The sequence below is a fragment of the Castor canadensis genome, chromosome 3, assembly GCF_047511655.1.
Source record: "Castor canadensis chromosome 3, mCasCan1.hap1v2, whole genome shotgun sequence".
Lineage (NCBI taxonomy): Eukaryota > Metazoa > Chordata > Mammalia > Rodentia > Castoridae > Castor > Castor canadensis.
In genome coordinates, this window is record NC_133388.1 from 41,017,104 (window position 1) to 41,034,745 (window position 17,642).

The 17,642-nt window shown below is 39.0% G+C and overlaps 1 non-coding gene across 1 annotated transcript; it reads right to left on the reverse strand.

The window, feature by feature from the left end:
- Positions 1–17,481: 17,481 nt before the first annotated feature.
- On the reverse strand, positions 17,482–17,554 carry Trnad-auc (transfer RNA aspartic acid (anticodon AUC)). The gene has a single exon. It is a non-coding gene; the product is annotated as a tRNA-Asp (tRNA).
- Between the last annotated feature and the right edge of the window lie 88 nt (positions 17,555–17,642).

A 17,642-nucleotide genomic window follows, 5' to 3' on the forward strand; every position in this document is an offset into this window, starting at 1 on the left:
AGGAAGGTCTGAGGATTGGTAGATGTGGCGAAAAGGAGAAGTGGGTCTTGAATTAAGAGAACTTTTAAATAGGTGTTTCTAAGCTTAGGCTGACAGGCAAAATCACAATTACACAAGAGAGGGAAAACTCAGCTTACTCCGTATAAAAACCTGGAATGAATACTTCAAATACCTTTCTGTTCCAATTCTTAGAGCAAGGAAGTGGTAAGAGATCAGAACACGGCGGGCGAGTAAACAATAATTGAAGAGTTTGGGAAGAGTCATTTAGAACTCTGCAGAGAATCTTCTAAAAATAACACTTAAAATGTTAATATTGAATGTCCATTACGGAGCCCTCCGGAGGACATAAAGATGGGAAATGTATTTCTCTCTCTCTCTCTCTCTCTCTCTCTCTCTCTCTCTCTCTCTCTCTCTCTCTGTGTGTGTGTGTGTGTGTGTGTGTGTGTGTGTGTGTCTCACAGAAGCACCTCAGTGGTGGGGAAGCACTGTAAATAGAAGGCCAGGCCAATTATGCCAGCATCATTTCCTGATCCCTTGGATCTCAAAAGATTTATGATTGGCACCCTGTCTCTTCCTTTCCCTCTGTCTGGGAGCATCTTATTATTCACAATGATGTACTTAACCTGAATACGAATCTCCTGTGTTTCTGGTCAACCTGTTTTCATCAAACCCAACTACTCCAATGGGAGACATTTAATGGGAACATCATCATCTTCCTTTAACCCTGCTATATTGTGGCCAAATCAGAGGAGAAAGATTGAGGAATATAAGAGACTCTGGGGTCCAGATTCTTTAAAGAAAAGATTAATAACCATTTCAAAGCAAGGGTTTTCTAATATGAGAATTAGGTCTCCATAGTTAAAATAACCTTGAATTTAACCTTTAGTATCTTCTTAGTCTCTGGTAAGGATCTATAAAGTTTACTGAAAATCACAGGTATGCTAAGAAGCACTGCACGAACTAGTTCCATCACAGTTTACTTCATTCTTGGAAAAATTATAATACCTCCCATGTGCATGACATTTTCAACCTTTCAAAGTGTCCTCATTTCAGTTTCTAATTTAATGCAATTACAACCCCTATATGACTGGTAAGAAAGAAATAAAAGTGTTTAAAAGTTTTGTCTATGGTAACACAGCCACTCAGTAGTCAGACACAGTCAGACTAAGACTCTGTCTGTCCCTCACAACTTTTCACATAGTAGCCACTAGCCACAAAGGCTATAATTCATTTTAAAAGAGGCAAGTTTGAACTGAGATGGGCTGTATGTACACTAGATTTTGAATACACGTATAAAAGGAAATGTGAAATAGCTCAATAATTGTACTTGATTACATATTTTTACTATTTTTAATATGTTGAGTTAAGTAACATGCATTTTTTTTAAAAAGTTATTTTTAATTGACATATTTGTACATATTTTTAGGGTACAGTATGGTAATTTGATATACGTATACAATGCATAATGATCAAATCAGAGTAATTAGCATTTAAGTAAACTGTATTATTAAGGTTAATTTCATCTTTTAAAAATGTGGCTACTAGAAAATTTTAAATTACACATGTAGCTCTCATTATATTCTTGTTGTACAGGGCTGTACAACTCCCTCTCTCAAACAACCTTTGAATTCTTTCTCTGGCTTTATAGTCTAATAACAACTTTTAATTTTAATAACCATTGTATCTATTTTATTGAGTTCTACAGCTATTTATTGAATGTATATTATGTGTGCAAAGAACTGCATGATCAACAGGAACATGAAAAACACTGTCCTTTCCTACTCTCCAGATTCTCACAAAACATCTGAGAGTTAAAACAAGCACAAATACCTATAATTATTTACTGGCAGATTGCAGTGTAGGAGGGGGATTGAGAAAAAGGAATTTCGGCATTGAAGAATGTGTAGGATTTCATATAAGAATTTCAGGTGGACTGTGCCAAGGTATTTGGATTTTATTCTACAGGTAGTAGAGAGTCACTGAAGGTCTCAGCAGGAAAGTGATGGTAGAGTTGAGGCTTAGGATTCTTTAGCAGCATTTGATTGAGACTGATTGCAGGAAGAAATTGGAGCTACAAAAGGCAGACACAAACAGGAACCACAAGGGGGAGATGAGCTTTCTGTCTCATTAGTAGAGAACACATGACAGAAAATAAAATTAGATAAATTAAAAAAAATACACTGTAAGCAAGTTCTTGGTATGAATTGCTTGCATATTCTGAGTCATGAAAGACAATGGACATATTTACAAGTGTCTTCTTGCCTTTCCAGAGTGATATTGTATCTTATTATTAAAATGAACAAGTGGAAAAGGTTATCTTTTTCATAGGCACAGAAGATAAAAAGCTAAGGGATATCCACCCAAGGTTCTTCATTCAAATCTAGCCACATTCAGGAAGAGAGGCGGCAAATGAGACTGGGGATGGAGGAGGAACAGGACCAGAAAGTCAAGTGTGATTGTAGTTATAGGAATGTTTCTGAGGATGATAAGTGGAAGAAAAGAAAATAGAGGCTATAAAGCAGGAGGAAGCACCTAAAAGTAATTAACAAGCAATGGTATAAAATAAGTAAAACAGTAAAAAAAAAGATTTCTCTTTTCTTATAGGTAATTATATAAAATAAGTTTATCTTCTATAAGATGTTGCAGTTTATGTATAAGACTGTGTCTTTATAAAAGACTTACGAAAATCTAAATGTTAAAGTGATCCTACTTCTGGTTCAATTGCTAAACTATATCCCTGTGACAAGAGTAAAGTTTTCCTCACAGTGAAACCCCCTTTTGTACAATTGATTTATGCTAATAATTTTTTTTCTAGTTAGACACTGGTGACTCATTCCTGTAATCCTAGCTACTTGGGAGGCTGATGTCAGGAGGATTGAGGCTCAAGGCCAGGGTGGGCAAATAGTTCATGAGACCCCATCTCCAAAATAACCCGAGTAAAAATGGGCTGGAGGTGTAGCTCACCTGCTTTGCAAGCATAAGCTATGAAGTCAAACCCCAGTCCCACCAAAAAAAAGAAAAATTAAAGTTTTCCTTAAATAGTGCACTTTGAATCTCCTTTTATTTTTATTTATTTATTTATTTTTTGCTGTTCTGGGGCTTGAACTCAAGGCTTCACGCTTCCTAGGCAGGTGCTCGACCACATGAGCCACACCCTAGCCCTATTTATTTATTTATTTGTTTGTTTATTTATGGCAGCACTGGGATTTGAACTCAGGGCTTTGTGCTTGCTAAGTATGTCCTTAACAACTTGAACCACACCTCTAGTTCCTTAATTTATTTATGTATTTATTGTTATTATTATTATTGTTATTGGTGGCACTGGGATTTGAACTCAAGGCTTTGTGCTTGCTAAGCAGGCAACTTTACTGCTTGAGCCACTCTTCCAGCTTTTTTAAAAAAATTTTTTTAACAGAAAAAAGCAGAAACAGAATTAATAAACCTCCTTTTAACACTCTCTGTTACCTTTTATTTGCTTTTATGATGCTCAAGGTGAAGAGGTTAAAAGGATGCAGAGCTGATCATGTCTGCCCTCTCTGTCCTTTGTGTATAGGGGTAAATAAGTGCCCCAAGCCTTCATGGTAAATTGTCAGACCAATTTCACAGGAGAGAAAAAGGTCACCTGCTGGGTGCAGGTGGATGTCATTCGTTCCATTGTTTCAAGGAAAATATGAAATAAGAGTCTGTGCTTGTGTCTATCTGGTATCACCTGCCTGAGATGAATGAATTAGCAATTCTGGATTAACACTGTGAACACAGGTGAGTCTGACTGTCTACAGGTACACCAGAACTCCTAAAAGATCAGGGCCTGCAGTTTTTTGTTTTGTTTTGTTTAGCTCAGTGGCCAAGTTGGACTTTCTCCTTCCTTTCAGGATTCTCAGAGGCCTCTTTGGGTTACTTCCCTTATTCAGATTATAAACTTCAGTCTTTCAAACACATGCATTAAAAAGGGATTGCCACCATTTCCCTTTGATTCCATTTTCTTCAGGTCTCTCCAGTTTCTTTTAAAATATAGATGATCATTTCCAAATAAAAATTTCATGACATGTCAAAATCTCTGATGTAGTAACCTTTGAGGAAATTCTCTCTTAAATTTTACATGGATTGGAACAGACTTAATAATAAAAATTTAACTGGCTTTTAGATATGTTTTTATTTTATTGTGGTTCCCCTCAACCCCCAATGAGTGCCCTAAGAATACAGTAGCATACCCAGCAGACCTTTGTTCTCTCCCACTTATACTGACTCTGAGGAATAAAAGAGTTTGGAGAGTTTTGCTTTGCTTTGCTTTGATGTTTTGCTTTGGCAGTACTGGGCCTCGAAACCAGGGACTCCTGCTTGGTTGGACTCTTATCACTTGAGCCACACTCCAATCTGAATTTGGAGTTTTTAAAGAAACCAGGGAGAATGAAGAGGACATTAAATGGAGAGAGGCTTTTGTTCATCCTAGAGAATGACCAGCAGATGGTAGGTTTACGCCAAAGTAGCTGAGGCACAAAATCCATAGGAATAAAGAAACCAGAATTGTATATGGGGAAGAGTAGTTTTGACTTCCCATGCAGAAAGAGAGCATAGAAACTGCCAGGAATATTGGAAAGTTATGTAGTGATTTAGAATTGAAATTTTAGATTTCCAGTCCTTATTGTATCTTAGTAACAGAACCATGAGCAAGTGGTTTATTGGCTGGGCTTCAATTTTCTCATCTGTAAAACAGTGACAATAATAAATACACCTCCACAATAGGGTAGCTTTATAAACTGACTCACAAATGTTTTAGATATATGAATATCTACAGATGACTCAGAGGTGTTAAAAATAACTCTGGCCTTAAGTCTGGGGTAGTAAAAGGAAGGCTAATAAATTAGAAAGAAGAACTGGTAATGAGTACAACCTACTGTCTGTGGAAACCTGGCTGAATTGGATACTGTGGGACTGTGTACCTTAATGGTTTTGTACAGGTGGTTTGTGAGCACTTGAAGAGACTGAGTGAGTATGTGTTGTTGAGAGGATATTAGTACAAGTGTGTGTTAGGGAGGGAAGCCACAGGAGATGGAGAGAGAGCAAACAGCCAGGTTCCTTCAGGAAGTGGACTTGGAAAGTTACCTGAAGACACCAAGAGCAAGAGGCAGAGAGTCTTCTTTGTGAGTGCTACTTTGGGCTCAAAACTAATCAGATTCTCCACCCTGCTTCTGATTCCATGTACTTCTTTCTCTTTACAAAATCTTTGAGAATGAAAGAGAAAGTACATGGCAACATTTGAGAGAGCTGAGGCATAATACCAAGCAACCATGTAGACAGTGCCAAGCATGTAACCGTTACTGTAAATCTCATTATGTCAGTACTTTAAAAGCCCCATGATTCCCTATTCCTCAGGATAAAGACCAAATTCCTTACTAGAGCATCCAAAGTGTATTAAAATTGGTCCCGATCTCTTCTGTGGCCCCATGTCCTACTGCTTCCCACCTCTCCTCCTCCGATCCTTTCCTTGTCATCACACATTTCTTATTTCTAGTCTCGACAAATTTCTCAAGACCCTAATCATGCAAAATTCTTACAAGTCTTCTTTTTAGCTTTTTGTGTGCCATTCCTTCTGCCTATAATGGCCCTTTCTCTGCCTCTTGAACTCTTATTCACTCTCAGACATGGCTCAAACATCACCTCTTCCATGAATACTGGAAGTATTCTAAGTACTCATAATAACACTTAGTCATTACCTATTGCAGTATCCTAGCCGTCACTTGACTGTGAGTCCCCTGACAATGCTGGCTTGCTTCACAGCTCTCAGCATTATGCCTGACACATAGTGAGTGCTCAGTAAGTATTTGTGTGTGTGTGCGTGGTGTTGGCGCTAGGCAGGCACTCTGCCACGTAAGCCACTCTGCCAGTCCTTTTTTGTGTTGGGTATTTCGAGATAGAGACTCTGCCCTGGCTGGTTTTGAAACGTGATCCTCCTGATCTCTGCCTCCTGAATAGCTAGAATTACAGGTGTGAGCCACCGGTGTCCAGTTTCATTAAATATTTTTTCAATAGAATTTAAAAGCTGAATACAGTTTCATATATCCTACCACTTTACCCCAAATTCCATGGCAAAACTAGCCAGGTCCTTGCTTTCAAAAGGCAAACAAAATTTAGGAGTTTTGGTTAGGAGTTTTTAGGTGGTACTAGGGTTTTAACTCAGGGCTTCATGCTTGCTGGGCAGGTGCTCTACTGTTTGAGCCACTCCATCAGCCTCTGGTTAAAAAAAACCTTAAGTCCAATATACTCTTCTTCAATATATCACCAAGAATTTATTGCTAAGTAATGTCTTTATGCTATACCCACATGAAGAAGCTTCTGCCTAAGGTATAGGGAAGAATGTGCCCTAATATCATGTGATTCAACACCTTATTGCTCTCTATGAAATAGTCTATAAATTTAGAGTTTAGTTTATTACCTCATTCCTGGAAGTACAGCAGCACCTTCCTGACTTCAATGGTTTCTTTATAATAATTTCTATTTCTTTTTTTATAGATCATTGGATCTATAGTTGTGTTATTGTTTGGACATGGTCTGAGTGTGTCCCCCAAAGGTTCATGTGATGAAAGTTTGGTTCCCAGTATAATGATGTTGAGGGATGGTGGAATGCTTACGAGATGGGGGCCTCATTTTAGGTCATTGGAGCATCACTGTTGGAAGAGATTAATGTAGTTCCCATGGGATCCTGAGAGCAGGTTGTTATAAAAAGAGGGAGCCTTAACTTGAACCTTTATTTGAGTGATGCATAGCATAGCATTGCTATTTGTCACTTGCTTTTTTAATATCTAGTACTTTAATAATAATAAAAATATCTTTATTATTTAAAAAAAAGAAGAGGGAATCTTGCCCCTGAATCTCCCTTGCTTTCTGTCTCATGATGTGATCTCTCTTCTTTTTTTATTAGCACAAATTAATTAGACAAAGGGAATTCATAGTGAGATTTACTTTTATGCATTTAATGTACTTTGATCAAATTTACCCCCTCTATCATTCTTTCTTGTCCTCCTCCTCCCCATCTCTCTCTCTTGCATATATTCCTACAAGGATGGCATCTGCCATGTGTGATGTAGCCAGAAAGTCCTCACCATATCTGAACAGTTACCAGGGATGAGTTCTTGGATCTCCAGATTGTAAACCAACTACACCTCTTCCATAAAGTACTCAGCCTCCGGTGTTTTGTTATAATAGCACACTAAGAAAAATGGCTTATTGACTTTAGGGAAGGAGGGTAGGTAACTCTTCTTCCAATGTGGTTTTAGTTCTCTCTTACCACTCAGTTAGTACTCGAGATGCACACATCAGAGAGCCTCTCATTAAAATACAAAGCCAGCATTCAAATGTAAACATACCAGGAAGAAGTAATACGACAATCTAAAAGCTCACGGAGTCAATTCAATCCATACAATTAATGTTTGGGGTGTCTGCACCATACCTGCTTTCAAGAGACTCACATTCGGGTGAGGGGGAGAAAACCAGTGATATAATATAGTGTACTGACTTTGGAATGCTCCTGGATGTTTCTGGGACCTCAGAAAAGAAAGACATCCTAACTGGGAGGTAGGAGTTGGATACAGGAGATAACACAGGCTCAGCAAACATTTTCCAGAAGCGTTGATGAATCAACAGACAGGTAACATGTTTCCTACCATGTATCAGGATCATACTTTTTACGGAAGTGTTTGTATAGAGAGATGTGTGTGTGGGTTTACATAAGCATTCACAGCCAGCCCCATCACTTAATTACCTGTGAAATACTGGGCAGGGTAACTAACTTCTCTATGCCTCTTTCCTCACTTGCAAAATGGGAATACACCTTCTGCATTGAATCACTGTGAGAATGAAAGGAAGTAATCCACCTACACAGGGTCTTATATGTGTTAAGTATCCCTTAAATGTTAGGTTGATGGTGAAAATGAGTTCGGAGAACCAGAAAGACAATACAAGAGGACTGGCAGAGTGGTTCAAGTGGTAGAGCACCTACCTAGTAAGTGTGAGGCCCTGGGTTCCAACCTCAGTACCATTAAAAAAAAATGTAAGACTAAGTGGGTGGTTAGTCAAGGGATGGTAACTACAGCCTCAGAGAATCCCAGAGCTAGAACTCTAAGAAGTTATCTAATGTATTCCTCTGCACCTAAGATTAGGGCTTAAATTATCAGTGTTTTGCCCTGCCTCCCTCCAAGGGCTCTGAATATACAGGAAGAAAAATTGGGGGTGGAGCGGTAGGATGAAACAAAATCCCGAGCAGAAGGAAGGAAATAAAAGATAAAGAGAAAAGGAAGAAGACTAAGACAAGGAAATAGGAAATACATTTTAATGACATATCTGCCGTTAAAGTTGGCTATTCCTGGCTTCAGTTTTCCAAGACAGATGGTAACTTCATTCAAGTTAAAAACAACCAAAGGAAGTGTTTGGGAACTCCAAGAAGTCATATGTTCACTAATACTAGAAAAGTCTAGGTATAAAAAGATCCTAGAAGGAAGAAGGGTGTCTCTGAAGATGTCAGGGAGTCATCTTTTCTAGGAAGCTCTTTATTAAACTCTGGAGAATATTTAGATAATATCTAGATGATTATTGTTTTTATTAACAGTGCCAGTGTTTTGAGAGGCTAGTACATAGAAACAACAATGTTAGGCCAAATGTTTACAGATGAAATCTCTCTGAGAACCAAATTTTAGAGTAGCTAAAGGCAAACATCTTTATATTGTTCCATGGAAAAGCAGATGAATACTAATGCATTCCTCCCCCCACACACACCAGGGGGAATTTTTATAGTTTGAAAAAAATGATTTTCCTTCCAGGAATTTTTCGGCCTTGACTCACACCCCTATTTGATTTTGACCTGATGTTCTTTTGCAGCATGTTCTGTTAAGTATTTACTCCTGAGAGATGATTCTGTCCTAATTATTTCCCTCTATGTCTTTCATTTTCCAGCTTGCATTCTAGTTTATTTTCAGAGCTTGAGCTTTTCTGACTGTCTGCTGTCTTTTTCTGTTCTTAGATCTTTCTTCCTTTCCTTCCTTTGCTTACTGATAGGTTAGCAGGGATAATGCTGAACTGAGGCATATGTTAATTAAGCAAAATAAGTCAAGCAAATCTACCTTTCCAGTGTTTGGTTTCAGGTTAGTTAGTTTTACAGCATCATTTTCTTAGATGTAGTTTCATTTTGATGTGATTTACATAAGCCCCTGGTTGGGGCTGTCATCTTTCTTCTGTGTGACAGAGAAACAGAAAGACAGTGCTGTGAAAATAGAGATCAAGGATATTCCTAAGTAACAAGGCAACAAAGCAGAACCATGTGTTGGTGACCACACCAAGTCCTCACCAAAATCTGCAGGAAATTTTTTATTTCAATATCTGTTTCTAGGGACATAGAGATTTTTGACATCCTACTAGAATGGGTGGTGAATTTACCACTTTTGAAAATTCACTCATAACCCATCTTTCACTCCTAAATAATAGTCAAGACATCATCATGATGAACAAACTATTTTTAGTGTATCACATGAATAAGACACTTGGCAAGTATTAGGTAAACAGAAGAAAACAGAACTTTTCTTCTTCTTCTTTTGGTGGTTTGAACTCAGGGCCTAGCACTTGTGAGGCAAGATCTCTACATACACACTTGAGCCAAGAAGAATACAGATTTGTGCTCAGACAATTTACTGTCTTGAGGAGTTAGGACATGTACATTTACATAATATATATATTTTAACAAACAAAAATTGCCAAATAACACATAATGAGTGCCAAAATAAGTTGAACATATAGCTCAGTTTGTCCTAGACAAACTGAGTTCATGCCCAATTTATGGTTAAGAGGAATTGTGTTCCCTTTAACACTAAACATCACAATTTGGATGATATATTATATGCTCATCCTGTATAAAGACCAGTAATTTAACCATTGAAGGATGTAGTGATTCTCAATGGCTAGGAAAGTTGGTGGGTGGGTGGGGGAGTCCATGTGCTAGTGGCACTTGAGTTGGTCCCTGAAGTGTTAGGACATAGGTGAGAAAAGAGCGGTCTCCAGAGTAGATACTACAATTGACATTGGAATAATGGACAGCCCTGGCAGAACTCCAAGAGACATGATTCACATTAAGTTCTATGCGAATGAAACCTTCTAGACTGTGCAACTGTGGGATCTAAGGGTATGGCATGTTTAAGGAACAGTTGGAAAATTACTTTAGCTGGAGAAGAGAATTTAAATAAGACCCCTATCTAAAACAAATGAATAAAGATTTCAAATCTGAGTAACCAAGAAATTGATGGTATCATTGAGGAATGTGGGAAACTTGTGAGGAGGAGTTAACTTTGGGGGGAAAAGATGAGCTCTTCTCCAGACATGATAAGTTTAGACATCTTCTATCTTGAAATGTCCAGTAGAAAATAGTAAATTAAAGCTGAGACAGGAGGTCCTGGCTAGAGATGTGAGTTCTGATGAACACTGAATGAAAAGATATTCTCCTTCAAGATCGTAAATAGGAAACAGTCCAAGATGGTCATTTGCAGTGATATTTTGTAGTGTAGTGTGCCAGTCAGCTTTTTGCTGTTGTGACAAAATGCCTGATATAAACAATTTAATAGAGGAAAGATTTATTTTAGCTCATGGTTTCAGAGGTTTCAGTCATGGGCAACTGAGTCCATTTCTCTTAAGCCTGTGGCAAGGCAGAAACATAATGATGGAAGGGCATGGTGGAGAAAAACTGCTCATCTCAGGGCAGCCAGGAAGCAGAGAGAGAGTAAGGGATTGGGGAAAAGATAGGTCCTCTAAAGGCATGTCTCTAGTAACTTACTTCCTCCAACTAGGCCTCACCTCCTGTTAGTCCATTCAGCTATGAATTTGTCGATGGATTACCCCATTGATAAGGTTAGAGCCCTCATGATCCAATCACCTCTCAGAAGTGCCAACAGCTGGGGACCATGTATTTAATAAATGAGTCTTTTTGAGGCACACTTCATATCTATCCATGAGTAGGAAGGAATACAGCTTACAAAGATATAAGACGGCCCAGGGGTAGAAGGAAACAGGACAGTGTGGAGTTAAGAGGACAAAAGGAAAAGAAGTTTCAAGTTGGAGATCTTGGTCTACAGAACCAAATGTTGGGAAGAGGTCAAGGAGGACAGAGACTGAGAAAATCACAGTTTTTGCCAGTAAGGATGGCACTGAGGTCTCAGGAGTTGTATAGGAGTTTCCATGTTATAAGAGCTAAGGAATAAGTAGGTGGAGATAACGAATAAAATCTGATCTTGTGATACTTGTTAGTGAAGGGAGAAAAATAGGATGAAATTTCAAGGAATAGCCAGGAATAAGGAAGGTTTTTCTTTTTAAGGAGATGATAAGGTACTTATATACTGTGTTGAACTACAGATAGTACTTTACGTGCTTAGAATAAAACCCCAAGTTTTCAAATTGCTCACAACACCTTTCTTCCTTTGAATTCCAAGCAAAAATCTTACTAGAGCAAGTAAGGAGGAAAACAGGAAAAGGATTCTAAAGGATTCAACAGGTAGTTGTCAAAAGGTGATTAAATGGTCCTAATCTCTTTCATATAGCTGGATCTACTTTCTGGCGGGAACCATATGTATTTATAATTGGGGCAGACATTTAGGTTAGGTGACGACATTTCTAAAATGCTGAGGAACAGGTCTGGAGATATAACTCAGTATTAGAGCATTTGATTAGCAGGTACAAAGCCCTGGTTTGAGTCTCCAGTACCACAAAAATAAAAAGAGAAAAAAAGCCTCCTCAGTCTGACGTCCATCCTGCTTCCTGCTTTTTGACCACCATCTTAGTTCTGGCTCTATGACTGCCATAATGGCCTGACTCCTGTCTCCACTCTTGTCATCCTACACAGACTCCATCTTCTAAAGCGCAGCTCTGATCCTATCTGTGCATTGACTAAAAGCTTTAGAGCAGATTCCCATTGTCAGCTGAATTAGGTACAGGTTCTTCGTGCTGGTGTTTAAAGCCAGCTACAATAGTAGTTTGGTTTATTTTTTCTGTCTTAATTTCCACTATTACCTTATATTCTAACTGACTTACGGGGCATGAAAAAAGAGGGAGTTACCTGGTCCTGCTATTTGAAATGGCCATATGTAATCTCTTTACAGAAACAATAGGTGATTCACAGGAAGGAAGGTGGAAGATGTAAAGGTCATTTTTCACTATCTGTTAAGTGTGATTTTGTCATCTGAATGCTCCCCCAGATATTTTGTTTGTAACTTTTGTATGGCATTTACTGAATTCTGCATTGTATTAGAGTAATATGTGTGCTTCTATTTCCACCCTGCTAGAGTGGATATAGCTGGAAGAGAAAACAGTCCTCATCCCTGATCTCCTTCAAGGTCTAGTACTATGTCATACATGTGGCAACATTTAATAGATGTTTTAAATTTCTGACTATATTGAGAAGAGGCTGTAGGTCACTTGTCACTTCTAGAAATGTTCTTATTCCTTTCTATTAAGATGTAAATATTTTAATTATTTTATTTTTTGGTGGGACTGGAGTTTGAATTCAGGGCTTCCCACTTGCAAAGTAGTCACTCTACCATGTGAGCCACACCTCCAGTTCAGGTTTTATCTTCTAATGTAGCTTCTGTGAGTCCTTTACATAGCTATCAAAACACTATTTGTTAAAGCTAGGTGTGATGATCATGCCTATAATCTCAGTGCTCAGAAGGCAGAGGCAGGAGGGTTGCAAGTTTGAGGTCAACATGGGCTTCACAAGACGACCCTGTCTCAAAAAACAATTGTGTGTTAGAAATATTATATGTTGATCATAAGTAGCTAGAAGACAGGCACCTCATATCATTTAACCTAGTTTATGGAATGCTCAATTCACAGACCTATGTTAACTTAAACTCTTAATAGGTGTTTTATGATAATTTTAATGAATAATCTGTTTGCAGGTTATTTTTATCAATCCAGGGTTGTTTTTGTTTTGTTTTTTTGGTGGTACTGGGGTTTAAACTCTAAGCTCCCCACTTGCTAATCAGGCCTTCTGCCACTTGAGCCAAACCTCTCCAGCCCTTTTTTTGCTTTAGTTATTTTTTCAGGTAGGGTCTTAGTTTTTTTGGTTAGGGCTGACCTTAAACAACAATTCTCCTACCTATGGCCTCCTGTGTAGCTGAGATCACAGGCATTTGCCATCCCACCTGGCTCACTGATTGAGATGGGGGTTGGGATAACTTTTTGCCAGGCTGGCCTTGAGTTTCAGTCCTCTGATCTCTGCCTGCTGAGTAGCTGGTATTATAGATATGAACCACTGTACCCAGCAAGGTTCTTACATGAGGATAGAACTATATGTAACATTATGTGTTTGTGTAGAAATGTTCATTTTTCTCTGGGGTAAGGGTCCATAGTTTTCATCAGGTACTAATTGTGTCTGTTACCCAGAAACAAGTAAGAGCCATTCCAATGACCAGTTCTTTTATAGGAATGTTTTTACCGTGTACAGACTGATGGATTGCAAAGGCATTTTTTTAAAATAGGTGTATCACAGGCAACAGAATCAGCCACAGATGGAATCATTTAGGATGATTCTTCATGCTTCTTCCAAGCCTCTCTCCTATCCTGTTACGCCTACAGTCTTGCTTTTCCCTGTACTGAAGAATGGGATCACACAAACACAGACAAGGTATAGGAAGGTCTTCACATCTGCCCTCCACATCTACCCCTTTTCTCTCCTCTTTCTGGCACTTGGGGCTTCTGAAGGTTCACAGGTTTCCACACAGGTGCTCAGTATCAAAATTCCCAACGGCCCCCTTCCTTCTCATGCTAACACTTCTGACTGATTCCACAATTCTGAGTTTGCTTTAAGAGGAATACAGTCTCTTCTAACAGGGCCAGTCTCAGACACTGGATCCACCACCTTCACTTGATGAACTTTAGAAAATGGGAGTGGGATCTACCATTTGATCCAGCAATACCACTCTTGGGGATATACCCAAAAGACTGTTACTCCAGAGGCACCTGCACATCCATGTTTATTGCAGCACTATTCACAATAGCCAAGTTATGGAAACAGCCAAGATGCCCCACCACTGACGAATGGATTAAGAAAATGTGGTATCTATACACAATGGAATTTTATGCAGCCATGAAGAAGAACGAAATGTTATCATTCGCTGGTAAATGGATGGAATTGGAGAACATCATTCTGAGTGAGGTTAGCCTGGCTCAAAAGACCAAAAATCGTATGTTCTCCCTCATATGTGGACATTAGATCAAGGGCAAACACAACAAGGGGATTGGACTATGAGCACATGATAAAAGCGAGAGCACACAAGGGAGGGGTGAGGATAGGTAAGACACCTAAAAAACTAGCTAGCATTTGTTGCCCTTAATGCAGAGAAACTAAAGCAGATACCTTAAAGCAACTGAGGCCAATAGGAAAAGGGGACCAGGAACTAGAGAAAGGTTAGATCAAGAAGAATTAACCTAGAAGGTAACACCCACGCACAGGAAATCAATGTGAGTCAATGCCCTGTATAGCTATCCTTATCTCAACCAGCAAAAACCCTTGTTCCTTCCTATTATTGCTTATACTCTCTCTACAACAAAATTAGAGATAAGGGCAAAATAGTTTCTGCGGGGTATTGGGGGGGGGAGAGGGAGGGGGTGGAGTGGGTGGTAAGGGAGGGGGTGGGGGCAGGGGGGAGAAATGAACCAAGCCTTGTATGCACATATGAATAATAAAAGAAAAATGAAAAAAAAAAAAAAGAAAATGGGAGTGGAAGTAAACTACTGGCTTATTGTTAAGAACCTGCTTTTTGATTTGGAGGCTACTTAAAAAGCTGGACATCGATCTACCATTTGATCCAGCAATACCACTCTTGGGGATATACCCAAAAGACTGTGACACAGGTTACTCCAGAGGCACCTGTACACCCATGTTTATTGCAGCACTATTCACAATAGCCAAGTTATGGAAACAGCCAAGATGCCCCACCATTGACGAATGGATTAAGAAAATGTGGTATCTATACACAATGGAATTTTATGCAGCCATGAAGAAGAACGAAATGTTATCATTCGCTGGTAAATGGATGGAATTGGAGAACATCATTCTGAGTGAGGTTAGCCTGGCTCAAAAGACCAAAAATCGTATGTTCTCCCTCATATGTGGACATTAGATCAAGGGCAAACACAACAAGGGGATTGGACTATGAGCACATGATAAAAGCGAGAGCACACAAGGGAGGGGTGAGGATAGGTAAGACACCTAAAAAACTAGCTAGCATTTGTTGCCCTTAACGCAGAGAAACTAAAGCAGATACCTTAAAGCAACTGAGGCCAATAGGAAAAGGGGAACAGGTACTAGAGAAAAGGTTAGATCAAAAAGAATTAACCTAGAAGGTAACACCCACGCACAGGAAATCAATGTGAGTCAATGCCCTGTATAGCTATCCTTATCTCAACCAGCAAAAACCCTTGTTCCTTCCTATTATTGCTTATACTCTCTCTACAACAAAATTAGAAATAAGGGCAAAATAGTTTCTGCTGGGTATTAGTGGGGGGAGAGGGAGGGGGCGGAGTGGGTGGTAAGGGAGGGGGTGGGGGCAGGGGGGAGAAATGAACCAAGCCTTGTATGCACATATGAATAATAAAAGAAAAATGAAAAAAAAATCTCATAGTTTCTAACCTTAAAAAAAAAAAAAAAGAACCTGCTTTTTGGTTAGTTTTCTGCAAAAGTTCCATCCCTTTCTTGCTGATTATTAATGATTTTTTTTTTGTATCTTTCTCCTTTCTCTCTGTTCCCTTTGGGATTTGCTTATCCCTAGTGACTTAATTTAGTTAATGTTCTAATTAGTCCAACTTCCACTCCAGCAGATTTCCTGATCTTTCACATCAGTGCTTTTCCATATGATAAACTTCATTAACAAGCCCTGAACACTCAAGAAAAAGGAAGCAGTTTTTTAATGCAATGGGCTCTATCTCCTTTGCTCCTATCTTCTGCTCCAACTTGCTTAGCTATCCTGGAGCTCTCTCAGCAGATAATTCCACCAACAGGGAATCAGGGCTGTACTGGGGCATCAAAGGCTGATGGCAGAATGGAATCATCTAGTAGGTGCTGTCCATGTCATTACTATAAGTAAAAACCATCATCCCTTAGAAAACTTTTTTTTTTGGTGGTATTGGGATTTTGAATTCAGAGTTTTGCTGGTAGACATGCTACTGTTTGAGCCGTGCCTTCAGTTTTTTTTGACTCTGATTATTTTGGAGATAGCTTTTGTCCAGGCCAACTTATGATCCTCCTATTTTACACATCCTGCGTTACTGGATGACAGACACGCACCACAACGACTAGCTTCTTCGCATTGAGGTGGGGTCTCACAAGCTTACTGCCTGTACTGGCCTCAAATCTCGATCCTCCTGATTTCTTCCTCCCAAGAAGCTAGAATTACAAGCATGACTCACTGGTGCCCAGCTGAACATTTCTTTAAAATGCCATTTCCCCAGTAGTAATGTAGATTTGTCCTGATAAACTCATCTTCAACTTCAAGTCACCAAAGCATACCCAGACATGATTAGGAGCAGAATGTAATTTAAACTATAGAATCAAAAAACTAAGCAAACCAGAGTAGACTATATTTGTTCTGACATTCCAAACAATCGTTCTCAGCCCTGACTGCACACACTCTCCAGTTGAGAGCTTTTAAAAAATTGATGCGTGGGTCTTACCCCCGAGAGATTCTGGTTTAATTGGTGTGGGGTGCAGCATAGGCAATGGGGACTTTTAAAAGCTAATATAGCTGTAGGCTAGGTTGAGGACCAGCATTCTAAAGTAGTCACCAGGATGAACAGCTTTGATCAATGAGCACTGTCATAATACAGTCAGAAGACAGTAGAGGGCAGAGTTGACCTAAATTTATATAGAGATAAATTATTTTAGGAAATAACTGGTAGTTAATAATGTAATCTTAACTTTGTTCATTGTGGTTGTCTTTTGTCACAAAGTTTTCATTTACTGCTAAAGCCAAATTACTTTACTGGAATTTACTGAGAAGCCCATTGGTGGTGGCTGTTCAATTAGCGTCATTGCATATTGTATGAAGAAGCACACTTTTTAATAGTTTCATTATATTTTAAAATTAGTATATATTAATAATATGAGAGGGCTTCATTGTGGTAATTCCATATAGCGTACTTTGAACAAGTTCACCCCCTCCATTGTATTCCCATTTCTCCTCCTCTCCTCCCCACCTTTTCAGTGTTTGGTGGGTTTCATTATGCTGTCTTTGAACATATGTGTGGTGTACTTCAATCCCCTTCATCCCTCAGTATCCTTTCCTTTCCTCCTCCCTCCTTCTGTTGATCCCCCAAGACTGTTCCCCTTCACTTTCATGTCCCATTCTTCTTCTTCTTATCATCCTCACAATCATTTTAGGTCTACTTTCCACAAATGAGTGAGAATATGCAACATTTGACTTCTTATAAAGTTTTTTTTTTTTTTTTTGTTTTTGGTGGTCCTGGGGTTTGAACCCAGGTCCTCATGCTTGATAGGCAGGTACTCTACCACTTGAGCCACTTCACCAGCTATATTTGTCTTCTTGATCTTAGCTTATCATGGAGATCAATATCATGATCTCCATTGTCTTGCAAATGACACAATTTCATTTTTC